This window comes from Vicia villosa, unplaced genomic scaffold, assembly GCF_029867415.1.
Source record: "Vicia villosa cultivar HV-30 ecotype Madison, WI unplaced genomic scaffold, Vvil1.0 ctg.000326F_1_1, whole genome shotgun sequence".
Taxonomy (NCBI): domain Eukaryota; kingdom Viridiplantae; phylum Streptophyta; class Magnoliopsida; order Fabales; family Fabaceae; genus Vicia; species Vicia villosa.
The window spans coordinates 44,778-58,002 of record NW_026705146.1 but is presented as its reverse complement, the minus strand read 5'-3'; positions in this window follow the sequence as shown (position 1 = coordinate 58,002).

Here is a 13,225-nt window from a genome sequence, read left to right as displayed (position 1 = left end):
GGCAAACTGCGATGAAGGCTTATACCTTGTTGATGCCTCTATTTATTGGCAATTTAGCGATGGAGGCTGAAGCCCTGTTGGTACCACATGCATGTGCATTGTTAGCGTCACATTTTATAATTCATAAGTGTGAATTAATGTGAAGTGTTGTGACTTGAACTATGACTTGAATTGTGACTTGAACTGTTTGTTGGATATAATGATGCGAAGTGAAGTGAATTGCGATGTTGATATTGTGAAGTGGTCATTTTATATAATCTGATCTATTATATTATTTATAATAAACTCAATATTATGGTTCGATATCTCACCCCTTCTATTTGAATGTTACCCCTATGTTGGTAACGTGCAGGTAATCCAAAGTGAAGGCTGTTTACCTTCATTAGTTCGAGGCAGGTGTTGGTCGCTCTGATACGTAACACTCGGGGGGTGAACGCTTGTTTTCCTTATTGTTGGTTTTTATTATGTTGCTGAATTTTAAGTTGTTTTCATTAAAGACTTGATGTCTTGAAGTTATTTGCTGAATTTTAAGTTGTTTTCATTAAAAACTTGATGTCTTGAAGTTGTTTTGAGTTGGACATGAGATTATGTCATTTTAAATTGAACTTTGTGAATCTGCTACATAGTAATGATTTTTTTTTGAATTTTAAAGACTAAACAGGTTGTTGTTGGTTCATCCGGAAATTATGTGTTTTGTATCTGATTTACATGTGATTGATTGCCGTTGTTTTTGAGTTGAAGTGTAGCATCCCATATGTTTTTTGAAATTTTTAATATTCGCCGAGTAGATTTGGGGTGTTACAACTTTGATCATGCACTCCTCCATGGAGACTCCGCCGTCTCAGATCCGACTCACACTCACCCCGACAAGGAGAGACACAACCCCTTACGCCTCCTCGGAGGACCCCCGAGCCATATCTCACACACTTTCTCCTCGATCGTAAAGAGCACGATCCATGACTCCCTTTTGGGGGCATGGACGTCATGATTCTCAGAGCCTGTCTCCCCAGCCTTGGGGTCGGGGCCCTCAATTGCAAAGAAAGATTCCAGTAGCCACCAAAAACCAAGAATGCACTCCTCCTCCTAAGGAACGACGCTCTAAGAGACTGAGAATCCCATCAAACAAACTTATCCTAAATGTACCACCTATCTGGAGGGATTTAACTTAAAAGTTTAGCTCGAATGAGTGTCAAAAGTCTAGCACAAGAGACTTTAAATAAAGTCTTGTCTTAGGATTTGATAAAAGTCCCGGTCAATGGGCTTATCGCCTCAATTGAGGGACTTGGAGTCTCATCAATTAAGGCTCAACGCATAATCCTACTCGAGGGAATGAGAATCCCATCAAATAGGCTTATCTTAAACGCCTCGCCAAAGTAACTTAGAATTTTCTCTAGCGGGATTTAACTTAAAAGTTTATCCCTAGGGTGCGACCAAAGTCTGGCCCAAGAGATTTTAAGGAAAGCCTTTTCTGAGGGCTTGATAGAAGTTCCGCCAAAGGGTATAAACACCCCGGCCGAGGGAGTTGTAGTCTCATCAGTCAAGATTCCACACATATTCACGTTTGAAGGACTAATGGTCTGTTTGGTTCAACGAAAGGGAGGGGAGGGGATTTAATCGAGGGGAGGGGAATGGAGGGGAAGGGGGAGAGGGAATTTAACTAAATATATGTTTGGTTCAAAGGAGGGGAGAGGAGGGATTTTTAACAACAAGTATGTTTGGTTCACAAGGGGAGGAGAGAGATTTTAAAATCAATTTACCTTTTTATCCTTATAAATATTATTATTTGTACTTAATAAAAATAATTCTAAATAACAATAGTATTGAGTAAATTTCACCAAATAAAAACTTGTTCATTCATAAACCATAATATAACAGTAAACAACAACACACATTAGTTGAACTATATATCTTCAACGCAAATCAAACCATTATCTGATCTTATGATTCATTTAATCCAATAAACGATTTCTATAATTAAAAGTAAATAAAATAATTTTAGAATATTAGAAAAATTAAACAAATAATATTATAGTTAAAAATTTTATTTATAACATAAATATATTATATTTGCATATTTTGTATATTGTTATTATTATTATGAATAGTATAATAAAAAAACCTTATTACTATCATATATTATAAATAAGAACCGGTATAAATATGTTATTATTATAAAAAATATATAATATCAAAAAGGGAACTTCAACAAAATAAAAAGGAAAAAAACTCACCTAAAAACAACAACGCACAAATAGCAACCGCATAATAGAAAAAAAATAAACATGAAATAATACAGAGAAAAAATCTAGTCTTTAATAATTCAATAAAGACAATCTTGGAATTAAAAATAATAATTGAGGTTAAAATAGGAAAAATAATAAAATTATGATTACTGAATCTTCCCTCCCCTTCGAATCCCTCCAATTTGGAGGGGAGCAAAAAGTGATTCTAGGAGGGATTTTGCTCCCCTCCCCTCCCCTTATAAAAATTGAACCAAACACATATTTTTATAAATATCCCCTCCCCTCCCCTCCATCTACTCCCAACCAAACGGAGCCTGAAAGTCCCATCAAACATGCATATGTTAAAGTCCCGCTTAAGAAACTCAGAGTTTTCTCAGGCGGGATTGTAGCGGTGAAATTTGTGAGACTAAAGCCATTGATTGACTTAACTCATATGTTTTAAACAGAATCGCCACTGCGCTTTATTATTTCCAAAGGAAATGGGAGAAAGAGTGAATAAAATCCACAAAAGGTTTTAAAATCAAAACTAATAAAATTATCAGAGATTTGGGTACAGGGGGTTGATTATGCAAGGGGGAGGTTTTAAGCACCCCTCACATCTATGGTACTTCATAGAAACCTCTTTGAAAATATTATTATTATTGTTGTTATTATTATAAAATACCTTTGTGTTTTTGTTTAAATAGAGCGGGGGATGAGAAAAGAAGATTTTAAAAGTGAGCTCGGTAAGACATTGCGTCTCAGGCCTACATACGCCTTAAGTGCAGTAGGGAAGTCGGAGCTTTTGTAGTTCCTCTTAAAAGGAAAATAAAAGATCCAAGTGACAAAATCTTTTTGAGTGTTGAGCTTTAACAATACTCATCGAGTTTTTAAAATGTTAAACTTTAACAATACTTAGCAAGTTTTAATAAAAGGAGCCAAGCTTTAACAATACAAGGCCAAAGTTTAAAAAAGGTTGGTTGAGCTTTAACAATACAAAACCAAGGGTTGATTTTTATAAAAAAAGGTTAAGCTTTAACAATACAAAACCATTTTCAAAACAAGTGGGGTGCAAAGCTATAACAATAATAAGCATCAAGTAAAAGAGATTGGAAGAGAGATTGAGTACCTTGACAATTTTAGTCAATACCATTCTCATTCCTTTGGATATTTCAACAACAACTTAAGCAATCAATCATGAATACCTCAAGTGTGTGTGTGTGTGTGTGTGTGTGTGTGAGATAACATGTGCCACAAAAGTAAACAAGTGAGTATAACAAAGAGATCAATGCAAACTCTAATGAAAATAAATAAAAGGATGTTTATACCTTTGGATCATTTCATGTATGAATGAATATGATGGATGATGGATGGATAAGTATGAAGGAGTGAAAAAAACTTAGAAAGTGGGGGATTGAATAAGGGTTGTTTCTAAAATGGTAGATAAAAAATAATCACACAGTTATTTTTATCCTGGTTCGTTGTTAACCAAACTACTCCAGTCCACCCCTGACAGAGTGATTTACCTCAACTGAGGATTTAATCCACTAATCAATCTTGATTACAATGGTTCTCCACTTAGACAACTTCTAAGTCTTCTAGAGTATACAGATCACAACTTGATCACTCTAGGAAATTCCTTTTACAAAGATGTAAATAAATATTACAAGAGTTTAATGTGCTTATTAATAAGCTATAATCACCAAGTGATTTTTCTCTCAAGATTAAGTTCTAACACTCACTAAGATATTACAAGTTGTGAGGTTGAAGATGAAATTCTTCTTTGTTTTTATGTGATAGCGTTTTGACAGCGTTTTGGTACTTAGAGCGAGAGTTCTTGGCTGCTTCAGCATCAGAACTTATTTATATAGGCAGTGAGGAAATGTGACCATTGAGTAGCATTTAATGCTTTGCGTGAATAGTACACTGTTGCATTTAATGTTTCACTCTTTTGTCAACTACCTCGAGCCATGCTTCAACTGCTTTTGCTGATTTTGCCTTTTGTAGCTTCTAACGTTCTTTTTGTCAGTCAGACAGATTTGACGTTCTAGCATTTTCATCTTGTACTTACTTCTGGACTCAGACTATTAGAATAACGTTTGAATATCAGAGTCTTCAGCATTGGTGCAGAAGCAACTTCAGTCATCAGACTTTGGAAGTGCTTTGGAGCGTGATACCATTAGATCTTCAAAGCCTTGCTTCTGATAGCCATCTTCTGATGCCTTCCTGATCATGTTCTGATTTTCTCAAGACCATCTTCTGATGTCTTATAGACCATGTTCTGATGAGGTCATCCAGATCTTCTAGATCAGAGCTTCTGAATACTGATTTTGTGCATACTCTTTTAGACTTTCCCTGAAATGGAAAACGTGAATAATTAGAGTACACATTGTCTTATACAAAATTCATATATAATATTATCATAAAAACTAAGAATATTGATCAGAACATTTCATGTTCTAACATTCTCCCTGTTTTTGATGATGACAAAAACATATAGAATTGATATAAATTTATATCCAGAATATCAGATGAAAAAGACAATACACAGATATAGCATAAAAGCATATTAATCAAAGTGTGTGAATATGTCTCCCTCTGAGATTAAAAATCCCCCCTAAAATTAATACTAGAAGAATTTATAAATATAAGACTCCCCTTAGTATTTTCCATTTCATATGAGACTTTCACGTTGAACTTTAATCTTCAGATGATTCAGAGCTTCCATTGGACAACTTCAGAGCTTTGAATCTTTCTTTAGAGCATTTGGCTTTATCAGAGCATCAAAATGACTTGCTTCACATTTTGTGCAGAGCTTTAAATTCTTGTATCAGAGCATAGCTTGCTTCTGATCTTGAAACTTCTTGTATCAGAGCATTGAGCTTTGTTTGCTTCAAATCTTTGGAAGATTTTCTTCAGATACGTTTCTCCCCTTTTTGAGCTTGTTCAGAGTATCACATTCCTGCAAAACTATCAGAGACAGAAAAAAACTTTGCAATAAATTTGTTAGTAATGTTGAGACTTAAGCCCAACAACTGATATTATAAAGCAATTCAAATAGCACGTTTCTCCCCCTTTTTGTCATAACATCAAAAAGCATAAAAGATTTAGATGAAAGACACACGGAGTGAAGAAGGAAATTTTCATTGATACCAAAGGGAAGAGTACAATCAGATACAAAAAAACAAAACAGATGCAAGAAACAAAGAAAACTACTAAGACACAAGACTCAGACTAATACTAGTTAAGCTTAGAAGCTAAGGCTGCTAGAAGATTCTTGATCTCAGCGGTGTCTTCTGCTTGCTTCTTTGAAGATTCTTCAGTTCTTTGCATCCAAGTTCTGAATTCAGCATTTGCGTTATCCTGCTTGTCCAGATGACTGAACACTGAAGCTTGATTCTGTTGAAGTTCTGTAATACGGTGAACTGACTTTTAAAAAATGTCGCGGTAAGCAAGAGTCGCCACCGACTTTTATTTTATCCAATTAGGAAAGGCAAAAAGAACAGGAAAGACCTTTGAAAGATTTTGAGTTCGGGGGGTAGGTTATACAAAGGGAAGGTGTAAGCACCCTTTGTATCCATTGTTATCCATGGGCTCTTACTTGCTTAGCTCACTTTTGTTTTCAAAATATTTGAAGTGTAGTGTGTGAATAGAAAAAATATTTGAAAAAGGACTTTAACTTGTAAATAAGTGTAGCCTTTGAAATTGTTTGAAAAGAAGTGTGAAAAGTAATTTGAATTTTTGAGATTTGAATATTGAGCAAGCAATTAAAAGGTAATTACCCTTAAATTAGAAATTTGTTCTTTTAGCTTTTCAGGGCTATCCATACCATAAGAGGGTAGGAAGTCCTTTTATTGAATGTATCGGGTCATCGAGAATAATCGTTCGCCACAAGACTGTCCCTACCATAAAGAGGGCAGGTAGTCTAAGGGAAGGATATAATAGTCATTTAGGCAACATGTAAAGATACCTTAGCAATCGAAGGGACTATCATCATTTATCGAGGCAACATCGAGGGACGAGATCATTTTATTCGGAGGCAACTCGAAGGGACTATGATCTTTTATCGAAGGGACTATGATGATTTGAATTCGTAGGCAGCATGTGCTAAGGTATCCCTACGCTCGAAGGGACTTGACTATTTGATCGAGAAGGCAGCGTAAGAGTGGTTACCTTAAAGGTGAGTGTGTGTAGCAATCACGTCAGTTGAATTCAGTTATGTTATCTTGAATTAGGTGAGCTATGTTCAATTGATCTTGCCACTCCCTAAATTACTAACCACGCAGTTTAAAAGATACAGAAATTGAAAGCAGAGTTTAAAGGTCCTATACTATTACAATAAACACTTGTGGGCAAAAAATAAAGGGCAGAAATATAAATCTTTTTACAAGGCTTTGGGGCAGATACATTATAGAGGAAGAATTGGGCGCGAAAATAAAAAGGCAAAAATAAAGCAAGATATTTAAAGCAGAAATTAAATAAAAGCAAAAAATTAAATAAAGGCAGATAACTTTAAATAAAATAAAATAAATGCAAATAAAATGAAATTTAAATAGATAATTAAAATTAAAGGCATGCGACAATCATAGAGCATGAGGTGAAAAGAGAAATTGCGCCTTGAAAGAAAATTCAATTTGATTACAAAAGGGTAAGCCTAAACCCTTGAAAATTAATGGCTAAAAAACCTAAGGGAAAATCCTAGTTGACGGACAACACCTGCCAAACGTGTCATAAAATTAATTACTAAGCCTAAATTAAAATCTAATTAATAAAAATTATTTGATCTAAATTTAAATTCTAATTAAATAAATTAATTAACTAACTATCATAATTAATTAAAATAAAATTAATTATCTAATTTAATAAAAAACAATTAGTTTAATTAAAAAATAAAAATAAAAACTTTGGTTGAAAAAAAACAAATAAAGGTTTTTTTAAGAAACAAACAGAATAAAATAGAAAATAAATAATAAAAAAAAAACCTGGTTGAGGGCGCTGGAATTTGGTGTGGTGAGATCCTGGAGGTGCATGGTAGGCGTGCGTTTCCACGTGTGTGTGATCAATCTGAGTGGCGATCTTGTGGTTGCATGATGAGCGTGCATAGTGAGCTCCTGTGGACAGCGCTGCATTGGATCTCATGTGAAGTCTTTGTAAAAAATATTATCTTCAACCAGGTTCGAACCTGGATCTTGTGGTATAACAAAGAGATGCTCTGCCAATTGTACTATGTTTATTAGTCAATATATACATGGCAAAAGTGAAATAAATATTATACAATCGAGTGAATGGAAAGAGTCAAAGAATCAAGAGCTGGGCCCCATGTCTGCACGCGCCAGCCAATGAATGAGTGAGAGAGAGCATTTAATTTTTGACTGGCCATTGAGATGCTTCCACGCGTGGGGAGAGAGGTTGGAATGATGGACCATCGAATGGGATCGGGCCACGCGTGTGTAGGGGGGATCAACCTTGTTGACCAGCGAATGGAGAGAAGCCACGCGTGTGGTACTGTTCGTCTTCTTCCTCTTAATTTCCTGCGGATTTTCTTTCGCCTTTTGCTGCGGGATTAGCTGCGAATAAACCTCCAAATCCTGAAACAAGTTGAACACTCCCCAAAATAACGTTAGCCAAAACAAGTTAGTGCCCAGATTGATGTAAAACACCCTTCTGAATCTAATGGTGGTCTTCGTTTGGGCGGTAAGGGCCTGCAAGTATGAGTACGAAGCAACTCAACCTTTATGCCCTAAGAATGGTGTCTCTATATTCTTACGTCAAAGCTAGAAAACAAAGGGCCAAACCTATTCATATGAGATCATGAAGCATACGAATCAAGTACGTTTGGCCATAGATACAAACATATACCTCACCTTGAATGTCTCAGGAACAAGAATGTATGTGTGAGATCACCTGAAAGTGCTGCCACTGGTTTTACGACTTGCCCTAGTCTTTTGAGAATTTTTGGAAGTTTCGAATCCTTATGCTCTTTACCAAATTTCGTCCCCTACTGCATGAATGGCTTGGAGTATTTATAAGAGTGAGAATTAGGTTAAGAACTTGTCTTGAAATTGAATCAATTAGGTGATGTGCAAATTTGAAAAAAGATTTATATTAAATCTTTCTAAAATTAGACACCCTTCTATTCCATGCATATTTTGCTTTTGATTATGGCCATTGGATGAGATATGATCTGATTAAATCAAGGAAAAAGTTTGGTATATCTCTTATATAATTATTTCATTATTATATTTGATTTTATTTGGATTTTAATGAATAAAATCCCATATAAATTAAAATAATATCACAAAAATAATTATATTTGGCCAATAGACTCCTTATGGGCTTTAAATCACGTGGATAGTTTGAAATTATAGGCCCATTTAGTTAAAACTCAAAATTCTCCACTTTGCCTTTTGTGCATTTCCTCAAAATCGCCCAACTTGTGCAAGCTATAACTCATTCAATATTTATCATATGGAGGTGATCTATGACTTTTTGGAAAGCCCAAGATGTCTTTTACAAGCCACTTTGGGACATATTTTTTATTTGGAGATTTAATCTTGATGATATTGCTCCTGACAAAAAACTGCTTTTTACGATCTTCTAGAAGGACCTGTAATGTATTAGCTCATATCTCTCAAATGAAGCATTTTTGGACTTGGCTTGTGAGAGACAAAGTTGTAGAGAATTCAATTTCCTTCAATTTGAGCTTTGGATGGAAAATTTCTGATGTTCCATGTGAAAGTTATAGCTGGTCAAAGTTCAGTTGACTTTCTCCTATGAAAACCCTAATTTAGAAACTTTTAAATTTGTTGATTTCTGATCTTTCCTTGATGAACCATGATCAATCTTTGATCAAATTGTGAATGATACTTCAAAATGAGGATGTTGACAAAAAATCAGGAGTTTTGACTGTACTTTGACCACAGTTGACTTTTAGGTCAACCAGTCGATTATTGACTTTCTAAGCAATTGAGTGGTCAATCTTTTGAATTAGAGCTTGAAACTTGGCATAAAGATTATTTGAATCATATGGGAGGCCATGGAGTCCATTGTAGGTATCAGAACCTGACTTTTCTTTGAGAGGAGCAAAACCCTAGTTGGAGGGTTGTTGTTTAGGAGAGAGACTGTATGCTTCCTTCTTGTGTATCTTTGAGTATTTGAAGGTCAGATGGACTGAAATATGAGTAAATATGATGGGAAAATTTTGGGGTATGACAAGTTCCTTCAAAGTTTTTAAAAAAACAGACATTGAAGGGCCAGCAGAAGAAACAACAGGGTTTTCCTAAATAGCAGTAGGAACACCAGAAGCTGGAATCATTTGATTATCAGCAACAGGTTCCTCTTCAGCATGATTCTCCTCACCAGGATTCTCCTCAAGAGGATTCTCCTGGAACCATTCAAACAGCGTCTGAAAATCTCCAATCAGAACTGAAAGAGGATAAGGAACCAGATGCTTATCAGTCCAGACAACCAGAGGCAGAGGATTGTCTACTTCCATATCATCAGAATCCATAGCCAGATCATCAACAAAAGGAACTTCTTCTAGAGGCTTCCAATCCTTGATGGGATAAAAGTACTTGCTATTGCCATACTCCAGAGCCAGTCCAACAGGACTAGGAGCAGCAGCAAGACAATCATTCTGGAGATCCAGAAACTCTGCTTGCACATCTTTAGAGAAAGCCTTCCAGAGCTTTCCAGCAGCCACATGATCCAACTTGGAGTCATGGGCAACCTTCAGATACTCTAACCCTGTTTGTACCTTTTGTTTTAACAGCTAAAAACGCATATCAACAGAAGGTGGAGGAGGGTTGGTTCTGACAATGGTTATTGGATCTTTTGGGTTGGAGGTGGAATAAGGTTCAAAAACTTTTTCAAACAAAAGAGAGGTGTTTGAAGAGGATGGTTGAAGGGAGGATTCTGCTTCGTTGTTAGAGTCTAAGACTACAATAACTGGTGGAGATGAAGGATTCTGAGGTGTAGGTTTAAAGGGGCGAGGGTTATGAAAGAATGAGTCAGATGATAATGATGATGGTGAAGAAGGAAGATTGAAGTTACAGAACACTGGAGTGTCAACAACTGGTTTGGGGTCAGAAGGTTGATGTTGAGTTTCAGAAGGTGGAGGTTGAGCAGAAGTAAAAATGTTTTCATCTGGAAAGATGGTGTTTAGAGGTTTTTGGTTAAGAATGGGTTCAGAGTAAAGGATATGTTGTTTGCCTTTGGATTTGGAGGAAGCAGAAGATGGAGATTTAAAGGCTTGTTTGGTGATTTGAGGATGAATTTCTGGTGATTTTTCTGGTTGATATTCTGTTGATATATGTTTAGAATGTAAAACAGGAATAGGAACAGATTCAGTTATAGAGATACCTGAAGATTTTTTCTTCTTCTTCTGAGGCTTTGATGGTCTGTCTCCAACAAACTTTCTCTTCTTCTCCTTCTTTTCTTCCTTTTCCTTCTTCTCTTCTTTCTTTTCTTTATTTTCTTCTGTCTTTTCCTTCTTCTCTTTCTTCTCCTTTTTCTTTTCTTTATTTTCCTTCTTTTCCTTTTTCTTCTTCTCTTTCTCCTTCTCTTTCTCTTCCATCTGCTTTTGATCAGCTAAAGTGGAAAGCACTCTGTTGCCTACCCATACAGGATCAAACTCAGAGCCTTCATTTTGACACTTTTCCAGATAGAAGAGGACAATGTTAGGATGCTCATTCTTGAAGAACATCTCAAAATCAGCCAGAGCAGGAATCCTTTTGGTCAAGATCTCATTTACCACTCTGGGAGTAGCGGTAATGGTCTCTATCAGCTTCATCTTCTTTAGAGTGTGAGCATTCATAGTGCTCCCACACGTTGCATACAAATCTTTAATAGTTCCAGCATTCACCAAATCATCAACCAATCCAGTCTTAATTAAAATATCAGAGATAAACCTTCCAAAGAGAATGATGTTCCTTCTGATCTTAGGAGTCTTCAATCTAGCTTGCTCTCTAGAGTCCCTCACATGATTCCACATGTGGATAAAGAAAATATTAGGGAGATCCACCTTCTCACTGTTACCAATACAATACAAAATGTATTGTTGGTCTTGATTGATGTAGTTGGGAGATACAGTTGCCTTTCTGTGGTAGATGCAACCCAGAAGGATCTTAGCCCATATTCTGTAGGGATCCTTCAAATCCTTGATACTAGTAGAGCCTTTTCCAAATTTTAAGATTTCAGCATAGACAGCGTCCCAATTTGTTCTGCCTAGGATAGCTCTAGAAGCACCTTCACAACCTTCCAGACCCAGCAATATTTTTATCAGATTTTCTGTAATGGAGATCTCTTGGCCACGGGTGAAAGAAAGAATTGTCTTTGGCATAAGTGTTGCATGAACCCAAAATTCTTTAACCAATTATGGGTAAAGTGGTCCAATCAAACGGTTGAAGAACGGTTCCCAGCCTTGAACCAACATGTTGTTCTTTAAGAGAAGGTTGTGTTCCTGTAGATTATCAAAATCAATCATCATTTCACTAAGAACTTCTAATTCATCCATCGAAATAAGACAAGTCCTCAATGGAGAGAGAACAACTTATTGTTGCTGCTGATGTTGTTGTTGTTGAGAAGACGAAGCATTGTGTTGAGTAGATGAAGAAGCCATTAAAGAACACTTGAGATTTCTGAGTTTCTTTCTTTTAGGGTTTAGATGACAACAGAAAAGAAGACAGAAATGCATTAACTATGAACGAGATGAAGGAGTGAAAAGAGAGAAAATGAATATGAGATGGGTTTATATAGACACGGACTTGAAAAGAAATGCAATGAGATTCTGAATGCAACGGTTATAGAATATGAATCAATCACATTTAATGTTGAGAGACGTTAGTGGAGATAGCGTGAGATTTGAAAAGATTTGCACAGTTACCTAGGGCGGCGTCTCATCAACTTCACGCATGCTTTTCCCTTCAGAATGAACACGTGGTCATCATCTGGAATATCTAGTGACAGCTATTTTGCTTTAACAGAAGTTTTGTATCATACTTAGACACATGAAACGTTAGTGCCCCTGTTCAATCTTCTTATGTCTGAAGATGTAGATTGGCATGTGTGCCTGTCGGAATCTGAAGGTAGAAGAGGATTAAACACTAGAATACCCAGGAATTTGCCCTGGCTGAAGCAGGGACTTTTACCGGAGATGGGCTTGAAGATGCCGTCCAAGTGTTGGAAAGGATGTATGAGACGGGCTTAATGATGCCATCTGATCTGGATAAATACGAAAGTTAGAATAAGTCGTACGTTAGACTATATCCGAGCTTGAAGTATTGAGAAGTGTTTGTTGGAGATGGGCTTAGGGATGCCATCCGGGCGTTGGGAGTGTGAAGTGAATTAATTGTAATGACTCTGTTGTCATGATTGTTTCTGAATTGAATATCGAGATTAGATATGTGACTCAATCGTCGTGACTCCATTGTCGTGATTTCATTATCGTGACTCAGTTGTCGTGATTCCATTATCGTGACTCAGTTGTCGTGATTCCATTATCGTGACTCAGTTGTCGTGATTCTATTATCGTGACTCAGTTGTCGTGATTCCATTATCGTGACTCAGTTGTCGTGATTCCATTATCGTGACTCAGTTATCGTGATTCCATTATCATGACTCAGTTGTCGTGATTTGAATTGAGTGTCATGATTAAGTCTGTCTCTTTCTTTGATTGTGTCAGCACCGTTCGTGGTACCTGAATTAGATCTTTGAAGGATGATCGTGTCTACACCGTTCGTGATGATAGAATTAGATCTTGTAAATAGAATACCATAACGGGTCATACATTAGACCATATATGATAGAGGACGTCAGAACAAATCATGCATTAAGCCATATCTGAAGGAGAATATTAGATCATATCTGTTGGAGGGTGTCAGAACGAGTCATACATTAGACCATATCTGAGGAAGGATACCAGAACGAGTCGTACATTAGACCATATCTGGAAGTAGGACATCAGAACGAGTTATTCATTAAACCATATCTGAAGGAGAATACCA